The 16,353-nt window shown below is 40.6% G+C and overlaps 1 protein-coding gene across 2 annotated transcripts in view; it reads right to left on the reverse strand.

The window, feature by feature from the left end:
- Positions 1 to 280: 280 nt before the first annotated feature.
- AMER3 (APC membrane recruitment protein 3) overlaps positions 281 to 16,353 on the reverse strand; it is a 44,166-nt gene continuing 28,093 nt past the window's right edge. For both annotated transcript variants that reach the window (XM_009674135.2, XM_068954187.1), the window contains one exon: positions 281 to 4,634. The gene's annotated coding sequence lies outside the window, so the exon portion shown is untranslated. The remainder of the gene's footprint in view (positions 4,635 to 16,353) is intronic.

Here is a 16,353-nt window from a genome sequence, read left to right on the forward strand (position 1 = left end):
TCTACTAGGTTCCTTGGGATGAGGCTGGAGAAAGTAGTATCCTGATCTCAGTAAACCCAGTACTGGCTGACTGGTATGTCATGTCCTTTTACATGGAGGAGAAGTAGAGAAATACTGTCTCTGCAAGCCTCAGGTATAGGTTGGGGATTTAAAAATATGTATAAATCCATCATAAACAGTAGTTTTTTGGTGAATAGTGAATTTGCAGTGCCGGAAAATAGTGAATCATCAATGGCATATAAAATAATAAAATGGTGTTGAGAAGAGACCAAACGTAACATAGAATCCGAGTGACTTTAGTATGTCATGTAGAATATGGTAACTAAAATATAATACATAAAGCATATATATATCAGATACGACGTATATGAAAAATAGTTAACAAAATATGTTAAACAGCATATAAATGCATGTATCTTAATTACATATATAATAAATGCATGTATCTTAATTACATAAATCATGTGTACTGAAAATTTTGTTAATCTGTTACTCACATTTTTAAACAGTACATGCTTCAGATTTCCTCTCCATTCTTGATCTCAGTAAGTTTGCAAGAACCCTTTTTTTGGGTGCACATACCTGCGCACTGTGCATGTGTATATTTTCCTCTCTGAAAGTGTCACTGGTCTTTATCCCTTTCATTAAGTGGAAATTGGAATATGTAACACTTTTAAATATCCTCCAGTTTAACTGCAGCTTTGCTGTGCTTCCTGTGCGTTTGCTGCAAAGCATGGATGTTTACAATATCTTTTCATCAAACACTCTTCCCTACTCAGAACAATGAGCACTGTATGTGAAGCAAAATATTACTCTCGGACTTTCTGCTAAGTTCATATCATTCATATTTGAGTGGAATGCCCAAAGTCCATTGTAATACTCTGCTCTTGGAAGGAACACTTACTTGACTGTATATATGTCTGATGTTTTTGCCTACATTTTTTCCTGCCATTTTTATTAGTTTTGGATTAAATACACTCCAGTTATGTAAGGTGCTGAGCGCTCGCTCCATTCGCAGCAGCCAGTGGGTTTTTATAAGTGTACTCAGGTACCTGATGCTTCATACTTGAAATTTCAGTCTATGTTCTGGAAGTTCCCAAAACACCTCTGAGATTCCAGTAAATTCTACATTAAAAGAAGGAATATCAGGGCTTGATGTCCATAGCAGAAAATAGATTTTTTAAAAATAATCCTTTTCAGAACACCTTTGTACATTGTAGTAAACCATGAGATAGGAAATTCTTCTCTTCCTCTTTGGAGGCTGTCTTTAGCACATAAGGTGTTGTTCTTTATTCTAATTATGATTCTGATCTTATATGTGCGCACAGCTTGTCACAGCTTCCATTCTTGCAAAAGCAGCACAAGAAATACATGATCTGTTTCATAGAAACTGAAATTTCATAGCCACAAAAATCTGTACAGAAGTTTTCATCATTTATCTTAATTTTCTGTATACATATTATCCGTTTAAAAGCCATCTAACACCAGAGGAAAGTGATAGTATGTTAGGCTGGAAGCAGGCTGAAGGAACTTGTTCTCACAGTTACACACTACATATGAAATGAGCTTTCATGTTAGATGAGTTAATTTCAGCAACACAGTTTCCTTTCCTGACTGAGAAAATATGGCTCACGACATACAACCTGTTTAAAGATCCTCCCCTGAACCAGTTTGCAGCCAGACCTGGTAAGTACCTGATTCATTTTGATCTTGAGAAGGTAGATTTTCCTTCGGTTGTTCAAATGAAGAATGATTCAGCCATGAAGATTTTTGAGCTTCCCCCGACATTGCACTGGCATTCATGCAACTCCATAGGGAGAACCAGAATAGACTACCCACAGGCATTTTTTCCGTCATGTGTAATGCAGATCCCCAGTTGTTCTTTTGGCAGCATGGATTGAACCCAGGACCTCTGAATCTCAGAGCGCGCTTGTTACTTGAACTAAATGCGTCCATAAACTCAAACACTGCAGGTGGCTCATAAATCTATCTCGCCCCCCAGAGAGCAAGTGTGCGTGTGAAACCATGGGATATGTATGTTAATGCAAGACCTACATAAGAGGAGTAAAAGTTCGACTTCCCTGTCCGCACTGGTTCCTTATGACTTGTATCACAAGGGCAATCGCTGGCCAGACAGAGATAGTGCCACTGAGCCTAGCTTTAAGGTCAGTGAGGAGAGCAGAAGAAAAAGCCCTACAGAGGGGAAGCTATTTGCACTGGGCACGAAGGGCAGAGAGCAGATCTGAGTAACTGTAAGGTAAGCAGTGGCAGGGACTGCATAGATCTGACAGGTGAATAGGACTTAAAGGGAGAAAAGCAACAGCAGGGGAAAGAAGGCATCAGTTAAAAAGATAAGAAAGGTTAGACGAGTCATTTGTTGCTCTGTGCCTCTGTAAAACAGCAAAAGCAATACTGTCACCTTTGAAAAGCAGTTTTAGAGCTGTAGAGGAACCATGCTATGCAGGAGCAAACTGACTTTTTTCCTTCTGTTACCATTCTTTTTCTCCGTGCTGTTGGTTTCTCATTTTGAAATCCAAGGCAGAGATGTGCAGCGTGCTACTGGGTTGAGAAATTCTGCCTCTGTGCTCTCCTGAGGCTCTGTGCCTCAGCTGCTATTATTACAAAGAGAGTTGGTGAATGAAGGTGGTGAAGATAACAAGGCTAAGTGTAGTAATTTTGAAAGGAAAGGGATCACTTGTTTGAGGAACAACTAGTTTTGTACAGCCCCTTTTTTGTTACTGGAATGTTAAGCCCTATATTTATTATTATTTTACTAGCCCAAATATCATGTGTCTCTTCATGTTTCAGCAAAGAATGCCTGTATGATAAACTGCTTGGAATTTCAAGCTTTCATATTCTAAATGGCAATTCTTAACAGTCTTCAGAGGTGTATTTTTGTGCCATGGAAGAAGGTCCTGGGCATCTCTAATCTATAGTTTACGGAGATACTTACTCTGATAAATTGACCGTATTCGGAAAGATGACTTGGCAGTCTTGCAGCACTGGAGAGATAACCTCTCTTAGGGGTAATTGCAGAGTAGTATTGAGAAAGTGCAGTATCTAGTGCATGTGACTTCATTTTACAGCATCCCAGTCTTGACACATTATGCTTTTTTTCAATAACTCCAGATTCTGCAAAATGTAGACATCAGTCACGTATTGTGGTTATCTATTCTCACCATTCTGAATTATTTAAGGCAGAAATCATCTGACTTTAGACATCAAAAAATTGGGCATCTAATCTAAGATTTTTGTCTAGGAGCCTTCCATTGTCAGTAGAGAAAGCCGAGCATAAAGTGATTCATCAGCCTCTGCAGCTATTTGTCTTCTGTTGACGATAGGCAAGGTATAGACAGTTACCTAGGTGGCTAAAGCCAGATAAGATTAATTCCTCCCTCCTCAACCTCAGTGAATTTTAGAAGTAAGTGGGAGCTAAGGGTGCCCTTCTCTGTATCAAGGTGTGCGCTCACTGTGGAGTCAGGAAGGAATTACTTTTCCCTGCTTCATTCCCCAGCCTCATAGGTCCTTTTTCCACTTTGCCCTGAGACAGCATGTGTCAAATATTGTCTGAGGCAGGATACAAGATCAGGAGAATTGTCACAATCTCTTCAAACATACTAAGGCCAAACGGGACCATTTGATGATTTAGTTCCACCTACAGAGTGCAGGATTTTGATTTACCTCCAGAGTTTTAAATGATCAAGACCAGATTAGAGTTGGGTGTGAAAATAATGACTGTTCTGTTAAACTGACTCTAAACTCTCTTTTATAAAAAATGAAAAAATGGGTTACCAGTGTGTCACTGGTATCACCTGATATTTTGAGACTGGTTTCTAAATTAGAAAATAAGATCTGTATTATAAGATTAAGAGAGCCACTATCTGAGATAAAAGCAACATATTTTCTGTCCTTTAAAGCAGAATCAAGTAACTTAACTTTTTGAAAGGCATTTTCAAGTACACCTCTTTATCCTGTTCATCATTTCTGCTACATGATAAATGCATGTCTGTGGACAATATAGGGCATAATATATTATGCTTCCTCATATTTTTATTTGCATATTTACAAAATTCCTTTCCCCAGGCAGTAAATCGTGTGATACTAATGTAATCTGTACTCTAGAATCTTATTGACTTTAAGATGATTAAACAGTTGCAATAAAATATATAAAATATTTCTGTAAAATTCAAGAAAAATTAATACAATTGAAAATAATTTTTTCTCCTCATAATAACTATCCAAGTGAATGCTTATTCTGCACATACCTGTATTTTAAAACTACAGTGGCATTTTCAGTTGCCAGGTGGCACAATATGACAGAAATGCGCTATATGTCTTTTGTTAAACCTTGTCATGGCACAACTTTCTTCAAAATCTTATTCAAGTTTCTTTTTCAAAAAAAAAAAATGTTAGTTATGACTGATTTGCAAACAGAGTTTCAGGAGTGTGAAGCTGTCATGAACTCCTAACCCTATTAGTCAATTAGACAGACTAGCATGATTTTCCACTGTGACACCTCTGGCAGGGTCTCCAGAGGGAAATCCTTGTTGAGTCTGGCGTCGATGTAACGTCATGCTGTATAACATATGAGGGGGAAGCATCCGTATTTACAGGTGGATTCTTCAGTGTTGCACCTGCAATATAAGCAGAAACATCCTAAGTGTCCACATGTGTATTTCAATTTTTTATTCAACAATATATCGTTGAAAGAATGAGCGAAGGAAAATAGCTAATAACAGAAATAAAAACAGGCTACCTCCAGAGCGCAACTGGGGCCAAATGTTACAAGCAATGTTATAAGAGTTTCCTGTTTTGTTGATTTAAAGTGCAAATAGTGTTTCGGTCGCAGAATACTATAGTACTCAGCACCAAAATCCAGCCCTTTCTTGGGCTCCAGTAAATCTGTTACTTAATGAGCGTCAAGACATCTACTGCCAAACAGACATTATGCCCTTACAGAGCAGGGGGTACAAATGTTAAGAACAGTGTATTTGCCTTGAGCTCTGGCACAAGAAATGCAGTGAGAACTCCCACTCAGCCAGATCCCAGCTCTTATTTTGCCCTGTTTTCAAAATGCAAGGCACAAGCCCCAGTGTAGTTGCGCTGCACACTTCAAAGCCTGACTCTTTGTCGGTGGGACAGGAAAGGAGTCTTCTGTGCTTTTGAGGACATGAGACTTGTCTGAAGTAACTTGTCTTCTTTTCACAAGATGCCATCTGCATTTACCTGTGAGTGTCTTTTTATCAGGAGTTTTGTCATTAGATTTCTGGATTTTCACAGGATAAGTAAAGCACTCTCCAGAGCCCTCGCTCCTCCTAAAATCAATCCCAGAGAATCTTCTTATGACATTGACAATGCTGGAAGTTCATTTACAATGGGAAGTATGCTATCACATGCTTGGGATAGTGTAGCTCTGCTCAACAGACAGGTTTCTGTTTCTGTTCTGGCTGTGTCTTGGAGCTGTGATAAGTGAAGGATAATCGATTAATTGATTAAATGTATCAGCTGTCCTCTGTGTTTCACAGGAGATGGATGCAGTGGGCGATCGATGGGAAAAGAGACACAAAATGAGATGGAGGCTGAATAATGGTACATGAGGAGAGGGAAATTGAAGGGAATTGCACCTTAAGTTACCAGTTAGAAAATAAGATCTAGCCACACTGTTTCTCAAGACCTCCAATGAGTTGGCTGATTTCATGGTCACCCTTTGAACATGCTGTTGGTCCCTCGCTGCTCCTGAATATTATATAGCAACCGAATGGGGCAAAGGCTGCAGAAACTGGGAACTGGAGAGGTCTCCATTTTCTCCAGCAAATGTTCAGATTACTAATCCTCTTGTTTCTGGATTATGGGACTGTTTTTTCACCCAGCTGTTACATGTTTGCTGCTTCCAGTAGTAGTTTTTTGCAGTGCCAGTTCTCTGGTTTTTTCATTTCAGTTCTTTGGAGTCCTAGTAACAAGAGGATTTAAATGGAGAGGGCAGGTAAAACTTAAACCACAAAGTGAAAGAATTGAATTCTAAGTACGTCTTCTGTCTGAGGAATGAAGGGTTGGATATTTGGTGCATGGCTGCCTCTATAGGCCTTTGATAATCTCTGGAAACCACCATCTTAAGATTTTACAGCCTTATATGTACCAAGTTACCATATCCATTAAGCATGTCGCTAAAGTATGTTTGTGACAGTGAACACAGCAGTATATAATGGAACATAAGCAGAACATAGGAATACCATTCTTCAGGTTGATGTGTGAATATATATTTTTCATTATTCTTCCCAGCAGTGCAGCTCAGTAGTTTCTCAACCTTTTATAGAGGAACCTTCCTCGGTGGACTGAAGATAGAGATCTTCACCTTGTTCTCTTTGGCTTCTGCAGTTCACCACCAACTCTGTCTTGCCCATCTTCCCTCCCGCCAGCCCAGTCCTCTCAGCCTTCCCTTGCTCTGATGCTGTCCTGTTCCCTTCCCGTCCCATCTGGGCCTCTGTTGCTGGCTCTAACAGCTGCAACACTAAAATTGAGCAAATAGGTGCAGGTGGATCCATCTCTTTCTCTCTGGAGTTATTCATGCGTCACCTTGCAGGAAGCCGGGGCAAGCCTGGCAGAGTCCTTTGCCAAGGCTCACCAAAGTGGCTTGCTTTGTGGGTTGGAAACCTCTGATTTATAGAAGCCCAGGATTAGATTTTAAATCAGGTGACAGAGGAAAGAATATGCCCACTGTTCATACCGACATCTCTCGCAAAGGAACATCCTTAGGTATTCCTGAAAAATAATACCACATTAGCTTAGGTGGACCTCTCTAGTGTATTGAGACTTAATAGCTTGTTTGAGTACGAGCTCTTGCAGATGTCATTCAGAGTATGGCTGTTTCTGCACTCTAATTCCTTCATGTCAGCCGCTAATATCTTCCTCTTGCAAGAAGGAGGCAGCAAAAAGGTAACTGTGCAGGCAGAGGAGTGCTGTCTGCCTGATGAACAGAGGGTACAGTGTAGGGATTCCTGGGAGCGGACTCATTTACCAGAGTCACCGCTGTACCAGCAGGATCTCGTTCTTAGCATGTTCTCAGTGCAAGCTCTTAAGCAAAAACAAGTTATTCTCCTTTATTTATATTTCAGCTCATATAAATGGAAGACACTTCCGTTTTCCCTCAAGGTTAAATTGGTTATTCTTACTCAGAGACTCAGGCTTATGGTCCACTGTATGCAACCAGCCTGTCTGATTTCCTAGGCAGCAGCATAAAAGGCTAATGTGTGCCCCTGTTCCAAGTGACTAGGAGTAGCTACATTCCTGACTGTTCTCCTGACCCTAGCAATGCTTCCCAAGCAGGAAGGAGGCCTAATCCTTTGAGAAACCCGAACACAAATACCACAGTAGTATTTGAGCGGCCAGCAAAGGAATTTGTGATATTCATAAGCTTATTGCAGTTTATTATCCTTAATCTGGAGACTGTTTTTCCATGCACTAAAAGTAAGTGAGGAACCGATTTGCCTCATGTAGCACTGTGCAGCCTGGAAACTGTTAGTGTTTCCAGTTATTATGGCATGATATAGGATTCCCTCACGGGACGCAAATCAGCAGGACTGCCAGTGGAGCTCTGACATCTAGTGGCTGATCTTTCATTTTTCAGGCCCTAGATACATAACCTTACTGTGCCTCTAGAACAGTAGCCTCAAGGAGCAGAGCCTTGATGCAATATTTTTGCATGATAGATGCCCATGGCTGGGCTCTGTATGCCGAGATTGATGAAGCCAAGTCAACTGCAGTGAGGAGTTTATCAGGTAGACTCACAACTTCAAGCATTCCTAAGACTGTTGCTCGCAAATGCAGTTTCTTTGCCACACCCCAGCCATTCAGGATGCTTGCTAATGATGAGAGATTTGGCACCTGAAAATCCCCACATCACCTGAATGCTGACAGCGGCCCCAAAAAACAAAGAAGTACCTGGAAAAAGGATCTGAAAAGCTGCTAGGTGTGAGGGCATTCCAGCTGTTTGCATTGCTGTGATCTTTTTTTTCTATTGAACGTACTCTACTGGGCTCCCAGTGCAGATTTCTAAAGCCTCATCCGCTGTGAAAAATCTCAGTAAAGTCCTGTTGCCCCTGTGAGGTAAGTATCATTTCCATTTTATAGTGAGCTAAACAACAGAGTCAGGGTGGTGAAGTACTTACTCAAAGTATTACAGGTCAGTGTCAAGAGTTAGTAATAGGATGCAGAAGTTCTCAATGTGTATTCCCTGCTCTGAGCCCTGGAGCATGCTTCTTTCTCCTTGACAACCCAGAAGACAAGGACGGGAGAAGATATAAAGCCTTTGGTAGCAACTGTGAGAAATACCGACCATGCAGATCCGACCTGGTGATTTGCATTGTTAGGAACTCAAAACACAGCTTGCAATCAACTGAAAAACCATAAAACATCTGTGAGCATCTTGGCCTTGAAAAGACTACAGAAAGGATTTTGATAGTTCAGCACATCCAGTGTTCATGTCCTGTTTATAATGTGTCACCTGGCATAGGCTGGCTGGTACACTATTATGGACTCAGGAAGTTTAAGCCAGAAGGACTTTAATAATTATGTTACTTATGCAGTTAACTCATTTTGTGAAGCAGTGTGCTGTCAGCTGGTGAGCACAAGGTGGCACGGCAGAGCAGGAATACCAGTCAGGTGAACAGAGCGGGTTGCAGCAGGGCAGTAGATCTGGTGCTAGCCTTTCAGGTCAAAACAGAGTGCTTGGGAGTGCAGGGTCTCCAGTCTGTAATTTCCGAGGTCACCTGTCATCATCGTTACAGACTAGTCCAGTTCCCTGGCAGAGTGTTTGACTTGTTAATGTTTCCTAGGCAGCTTATTTCATTTGCAGATTCCCTAGCATTTGTGGGTGAATATCATCTCAGCCTTTACTGACGTTATTTAATTAATCCTTCTAGTAACTCTCCTTTGTGATTCAATTTGGGTGATACCTCAGCTGTACCTGCCAGCTAAAACTGTGGGATACTCAGTGATGTCCGAACTCTCAGTTCCTTTCTTATACAAGCACATTCGAAGATCTTTTGTTTGTGATGTGACTTTTTCTTTCATCAGCTGGATTTCTAAGCCTCACTGTACATGCTTTGAATTTTGTGATTGTTTTTCTTTTTGAACCTTATTCTTTTTGAATCTTACCTTACCTTTTCCAAATGTTATCTAAGAAATATAACATTTGTAATCTTTTGTTCACTGCAGCATAGTACTGGCCCTTTAAGGCCCAAAGGGATACTGTGCAAGATCAGTTGCTCATGTGCCTAAGGCAATTTGTTTAAAAATATTTAATGTAGCCTTTGCTGGGGAGAAGAGTGTCTTGGGAGCTGTTAATGTCGGGGACAAGCTAAAATGTAGAAGACTCAGGCCACTGATCCCTTAAGGGCCTGGGATGAAGAATCTTTTAGTAGGGCAATATAAGGTCTCTATCTTGTCTAGGACAAAGGTATGTCTGTGTTACAAGCCTCAGAATTCAGGGTGATTAAATGAGTGAGCCACATATCCTGACAAAGACTGGGCTAATGTGGACTCCCAAACTAGCAGAAGAGGCTGCTGATTGCATTTGAAGGGGAACAGGAGAGGGAGATTCTAAATCATGGAAGTCAGGACTAGAAAACTAATGACAGCACCAATAAAGAGACTACTAAAGACCCTAACTGCGTCCCCCCCAAAAAAGCTGATGAACTTGATTTAAGTAGATGCTGGTAAAGGAAAACTGAGGCAGGCTCTTTGCAGGAGTTGTTTGTACCACGACAGAATGCCTTGAAGCATTCTTTGTCTAGCCTCATCATTTGAATTGCTGTAACCTTGATGCTGAAGGTTGTTTAAAAGCTCTGCTTTAGTGTTATCATGCAGAGCTAATTGCACCAGCTGGTTATGTAGATTAGAAGTTATTTGGGAATTTCTTACCAGAATTATTTTTAGATAGAGAATACACTGCTTTTCAGAAGCTTAAATTTTCTTCAGGAAAATTCAGTTCTTCTGGAAAAAAATCCTTCCAGGAAAACAGGAGAAATGAATCTCTGCATAGAGGCCTTGCCAGTTAAGAGTGCAGAATTGGTCATAATGAGCAGCCACAAAACAAATGGACAGTCTGTCTCAATGATCTGCAATGGAGTCATTCAGAAACTCTCTTTCCATGAAAAATAATGCATTTAAAAATTGTAATAATAAAGTAGCAGATTTTTTTTTTAATAAAAATTACTTTGCAGGAAGGGCTTTCATTTCCCAGCCACCTCAGTTTCTCAGGGCATGTATCGTTTTGGGATAGTGTCATGGGCAGCTATGCACACTAACAAAAAAATTACTATGATTTCTATTCAGAAGCACAGTTTGTAGGAAACTTTTAGTATTATTGGCAATATTAGGTTGGATTTCAGTCCTGCTAAAGACTGACCACCCACAAGGAAAGGGTTTGCAGCTACGCCAGCGCTCCATGAGTTAAGAGGAACTCTGCGTAAGGCCCTAGGGATCTTCATCATGTAAATCAATCCTTCCTGTAATATTTTGACTCTGAACACTGTATGTTTTTGCTTGCTTGCAGACCTCAAATTTTCAACCTGAGTCAGAATCAGTTTTGGACAGGGAAGAAGTACAGTCCAGGCACTACGTCCTGTCCTTCTCCAGCATTTATATGCCACTCCAGAGGTACTCAGAAACCAGACCACTGTTTTGTAGATAAGACAGAAGTTCCCTCATAGCTCAAGGACCAGGACTGTACTACATATTTTGCCACAGTGCAGTTATCCACAGATCAGCACTCTGAGGTTTGACCTGATAAGCAGTAATGTTGCCAGAAGCCACCTGTATAAAAAAGCATACTTTTCATTCCCAGGGAAACAAGAAGCTGTACTCTAAAAACTGTTTCGGCTGCTATAAGCTGCATCTGCCCTGGAAATGCTGTGCCAGCATAGTAGCATAATACATAATATCTATGCTGACAAAGCACTACTACTACAGTAGGGTAGACCTACTGTAACCTTACTAACTCCTTCTTTCCCCAAGCAACACAACAAAAAAGACACAGAAATTAAAACCAGACAGACCCTCTCCAACTATTTCTTGTTGGAGTGACGTAGTCATGTAGTAGTAATGTAGTCTGGTTGTTCTGCTGGGGATCAGCTCAGTGTGTGTCCATCTCCATAATTCAGTGACATAATTCAGTGAAATATTGGGCAGCCACTTTTCCCTGCCTTCCTTCACTGCATCACATGTACTTCACCTGAGACCAGTATTTTTCACTACCTTCATGAATATATTCCATTCTGGTTTTTTTGGTTTTCTTGGTTTTTTTTTTTTTTCAGCAGACCCATCCTAACAAATTTCAGCCCAGAAGATGAGTTAGTGAAAGTATTTCATGAGCATGTGAACAAATAGGATTGCAATGTCATAATATAGCTAATATATTATATAAACATTTCTCATCTTTTTTTCTTCTTAGTCATAAGTGACTTAAATGGCATCCTTTCAAAACTTACCCCTGGGAGAGAGAGTGTCCGAGCCTGTGATTTTCTGTTGTACTTTCATAGGTAGCCAACTGTCACCGTAAGTCAAAGTATCTTATAACTAAATGCTTAGTGCATGTGATTACATGGGCAGGGTCAGGCTGTACGAATTTGTGCCTGTAATCTCTGGTTCCAAACAAAGTCTGCATATTTGCTGCCACGTTTGCAGCTCGTTTCCATCCTCATTGTCTGCTTCACAACTCACGTTCAACCTTTGAGTCAAGGTCACCGTCTGAAAATCAATTTTCAGTGCTTCCATCATGCCTTCCTCAACCTGATTTCTTTTCTTCTCTGTCTTTATGAAAGAGCTGCCTGTACAGACCTGTCTGATGCATGAAACAAATTCTCTGAATCTTTGTGTTGCAGTCTGTGATGTTTACTGACTTGCTAAAGTTAGGGTCAGCAAACAGGACCCTAGCAATCATTTGTAGGTGCCAAACTTGTTTAAATCTGTTTGCAGTTAACTTTTCCTGAGCCAGCTCCTTTCCTTTTGCTTGGTATAGCCCACTGTCCTGCCAGTCATTGCAGTGCTATCATCAATTCAAATTCTCTCTCTGGCCTCAGACCCAATGTAGAAACAGCCTGGATATATTTTGTGGATAAAATCCTTTTATCCATATGACTAAACTCTTAATTCATGCTTTGTTCATTTTACTTCCCACGTACCAAAATTTTCCTTTCTTCTGGCCTTGATAAGCACAGTCTTGCCTGTTCATATCCGCTCAGAATGTAGTCACAAAGATGGGATTTTTCTGTTTGGCTATGCTAGCCTGGATGTCTGGCAATTTGCATACTTTCCCTTTCTTCTCTACTCTGTAACATTCAACATGAGTTTTGTTCTCCCTTCCAAGGCTTGTCAAGGCCAGTCTCTGTCCTGTCAATTGTGTCTTAGTCTACCTAGGTGTTGATTCCTGTTTATGAATAGCCAGCAGTGCCAGTCCATGTCACCTCATTGTTACGTTTCCAAAGTAATTTAATGTTTTCTTCTATGTGGCTTGTGTGTTGTGTTGGGAAGTCTTTTCTTAAAGTATGACAACACTTGATGATGCTTCAGTTTCTACTGGACTGACAAGTATTACCTCATTGTTTCCCGGTACTCTTACCATCTCTCTCTATCCATCTGTAGGTGTTTGCTTTGTATTATCACTTCTAGATTGTAAGCTCTTTGAGGCACAGGCCCAAAAGTTGGTCTTCATTTATACCGCACTTAACATCAGGGCAGAGGGAGAATAAATGGCAAAAAGTTGGACATCTGGATCTGGAGTGTGCAAGCATGGCTGTAATACAAATATGGTCTTTACTCTTTGCTTTTGCAAAACTAAACTTGAAATTGAATCTTTGCTGAATGTGCTCTCTGATCAACTAACCTTGATGTTACAGTTTACAAAGATCCTGCTCATTTTTACCTGTTCCGTGCGTTTATAAGGTCAATTAATGTGATACTTTTTTTGGTAGTAAGCAGCCCTCATACAGACCTAAATAGACTTTTGTTAAGCATCGCTGGACTAAATTATAAGAATGGAAGTCTACATGAAGCAGTGAAGTGCCACAAAGAGTTACCAGTCTAATTTCCCATCTGGAACAAGTCCAGATTTAAAATAAATGCTTCCACTCTCAGGATCAAATGCATTTCACTGTCTCTTATTGAGGAAGGTCAGACTGCAAGAAATAGAGCTAGAGAAAAATTGCCAAGTGTTATGTATAGTTTCAGTGGCTGCATTTTGAGCCATGATGAAGTAAGGCAAATCCTTTACTTCTGTCATAAAGTGTTGAGTCATGTTGAATTTTCGGAGAGGCAAAAGTAAAATGGAACCATTTCAGATTCAGAACTTTTGCAGCTATGTTGTAGGCCCTTCAGCAGAGGAATGAGCCTGCGCAGGGCAAGCTCTTATACTGGGAGATAAATGTTTTATTCCAGGAACTAACAGGAAAAGTTCTCTCACTGTACCAGGTCCTCTCTGTCCCACAGAATGGGAAGGCATGCAAAAATAATAGCAGCTCCTGCTCCATTGCTAGGCCTGCATGAGCCTAGCAATGGGAAAGATCTGAAAGCCTGAGCAGGCCTCTCTGGTGTTGGCTCAGAGGAGTTTTCTGTGCCCCTCATGAGAGGAGATGGTGCCTGTCAGAGCTCTGAGGTTGTGGAGCCCTTACAAGTAGTCCTTACGATACGCTAATCAAAACAACTGCAGTATTAAAGAAAATCAATGCCTCAAAGGGGGTTATTAGCAGATGAAAATGCCTAGCTAACAAAGTTCTTGTTTTCCTTGCAAGTATCTGATTTGCATATTACAGGAAATGTAGACTGAGGAAGCTGTCTATATCTCTGAGGCTTTAAAAACTATTGCGTTGTTTAAAGAGCAACTCTCTAAGAATGCCACTCAGGAAGCGAAGCTGAAGAGACCGGTTAGACTTGTTAGATGCTGAGATCTGGTCCAGGCAGTCCAGGTTTCAAGTTGTTTGCCAGGTATCCAAATTACAGTACTATCCAAGCCAGTAAAAGTCTGGCTATGGAGGAAACAGACTAACTGCTGGGGCTGGAAGAAGGGAAGATGATTAACCATGTTTGCCTGCATCACCATCCTTCCCCCACGGCAGTAGGTGGCACAGCCAAAGGCTGCAGTGAGTAGAGAGGAGAAAGGTGTGTGGACTGTAACTTGCCCTTGCAACAGGTGCATCACCCTCATCAGATCTTTGACTTTGGTCTACAGTGCTCTGGAGAGACGCACCTGTCCCGGCATCTGGAGTTGGATCTAGATAGACCTCTCAACAGTACCCACAGGGGAGGCTGAATTAGGATGTGTACTCCATTTCACTGTCTGACAAAGTTGGCTGAAATGTGTTTGGCAATTCACTGGGCGTGCAGAGAGTTTCTGGTTCTTTACCAGCTGGGGCTGTTAGGGCAGCATTGCCAGTTTAGCTTGTCTGGACTTTTATCTTTCTGCCCTTCTACACCGACAGGCATTGAGGACCCTATCATACAGTTTTTCTTTCCAGCCTTGCAGCCTAATTTGTTTTGTTGGCAATGGGAATATTTTCTTCAGTTGACCTTCCCATACCTTGTAACTGTGTTTTTAACCACAATGCACACATTTGACCTTAAAACAGACAGCCTAAGCCTTAAAAATGTATGAGGCACTATTATGAGGGGCAAGTGAATGGCTGTGCTAGCACTAAAGCTATGGCGGGCTTGAATTATTGATAGAAAGGGTGATTTTTACTTTCCTTTTAGCTATTGAATAATTGATTAAAAGCTGCACAGTAAGATTATTTTCATTACTCACATAAATGACTTTTTCAGTTAAAGAGAGTGAGGAGAACAAATGAAAACTGCCCTGGGGTGGCAAATAAATTAGACTTAAAAATTTTAGGCTGTGGAGTATTTATTTATTTTCGACATATTTTCCAATAAAAGTTTAGATTTAACATAGGTAATATGGAATGTTTTGTATAATTTAGGAGATGTGAATATACTTTGTTTTCTCTGAATGTAACTATGATGCTGTCAATGCATTTTACCAATGGAGAACCAATGTTTGATTACCTGGTGCCCATGCTAACCTAAATGGAGCATGTTATTTAACAACTGAAATTACTAGATTGACTAATTCCTGCATATCCAGTCCTTTTAACTGTAATGTTACTGAATCTTTCAGTCTTCTCATGTGTGGTATGCCACACTGAGATGTCACCATCTGTGTAACCCTAGAGAAGTATTAAGTTTGTTTTGGTTTTTGCTTTTCCTATTTAGCTTGATGGCAGTAAAAACAACCTCTATATACATGTTTCCACGGATTAATAATCTGCTTTGCTTTCCACGCTGCCTTTGGCCATCAGATCGCCTGGCTGGTTATTAATGCACCCAGCAAGGGTCCTATTGCAGAGTGCTGTTAATCAGTAGCCTTCTTACTGAAGGTATTAGATGGTCACAGTTGCCCTAAATTTTGAATAGATTGAGTTACTTTTGCATTTCTGCTTGTGCTGTTGGCTTTGAACTGGACCACTCCTTTTCAATCAGCTTTGAACTTTTTTTCAGTGCAGACTCAGCAAGTATCTAGTGGACTGACTAGGCAGCTTTCTACAAAACCCTTTAGCAACAATTTGGAAAAGAGAAAGTGAGCTTCCTTCAACTGAAATTATCTGAATATGTGCATTACACTTCTAAAATAGGACATTTCTTCCATTCTTCTGTTGGTATTTTCTTAGTAAAAGAACCCAAAGTAACGCAGTTGTCATTATTACTTTATCTAAGTATCTCAAACTGTATGTTTAGATCATATTAGATGTTGATCTAGAACACACTCAAATCCCTGGAAAGATCTCCATGGATTTGCATCAGTCTTTATAATGTCTGTTGATGGGGGAGACTCCATTTAATTCTACAGATCAGGAGGGGACTTACGCAGAGTTTTACCCCTTAGCAACCACGCAGGCATGTTTCCCTACCCCACAGCTGTTACAGAATGAGCAGTGTCGATGCACTTCTGAACACAACCTTCCTGTGTGACTCAGCCTTCAACTATTCAGTTTCTATCCCCATGCACATTCAGGTCAGGAGTTCTCACAGAGATGGCAGGATTTGGTAGATTGTGCGATGCTGAAATCTGTCTCTTCGGGTAAGAATTAAAAGCAGCTAGTGTGAGTTCACTTTGAGTAGGGTGCTGAGTGACTATCCGAGGGTAAAATGGAAATATGTACCACTGACCTACTTAGTGTTGAAGTCTCCATATTCTATTATTGATAAGTTGATCTACTTAATGCCCTCCTTGTTGTATGCGGTTAGTTCAGTTACGGAGTGATTTCAGCTATTCTTTCACTTCCAGACTAATATAATTAGAATATC

The sequence above is a fragment of the Struthio camelus genome, chromosome 9 (genome assembly GCF_040807025.1).
Source record: "Struthio camelus isolate bStrCam1 chromosome 9, bStrCam1.hap1, whole genome shotgun sequence".
NCBI lineage: Eukaryota > Metazoa > Chordata > Aves > Struthioniformes > Struthionidae > Struthio > Struthio camelus.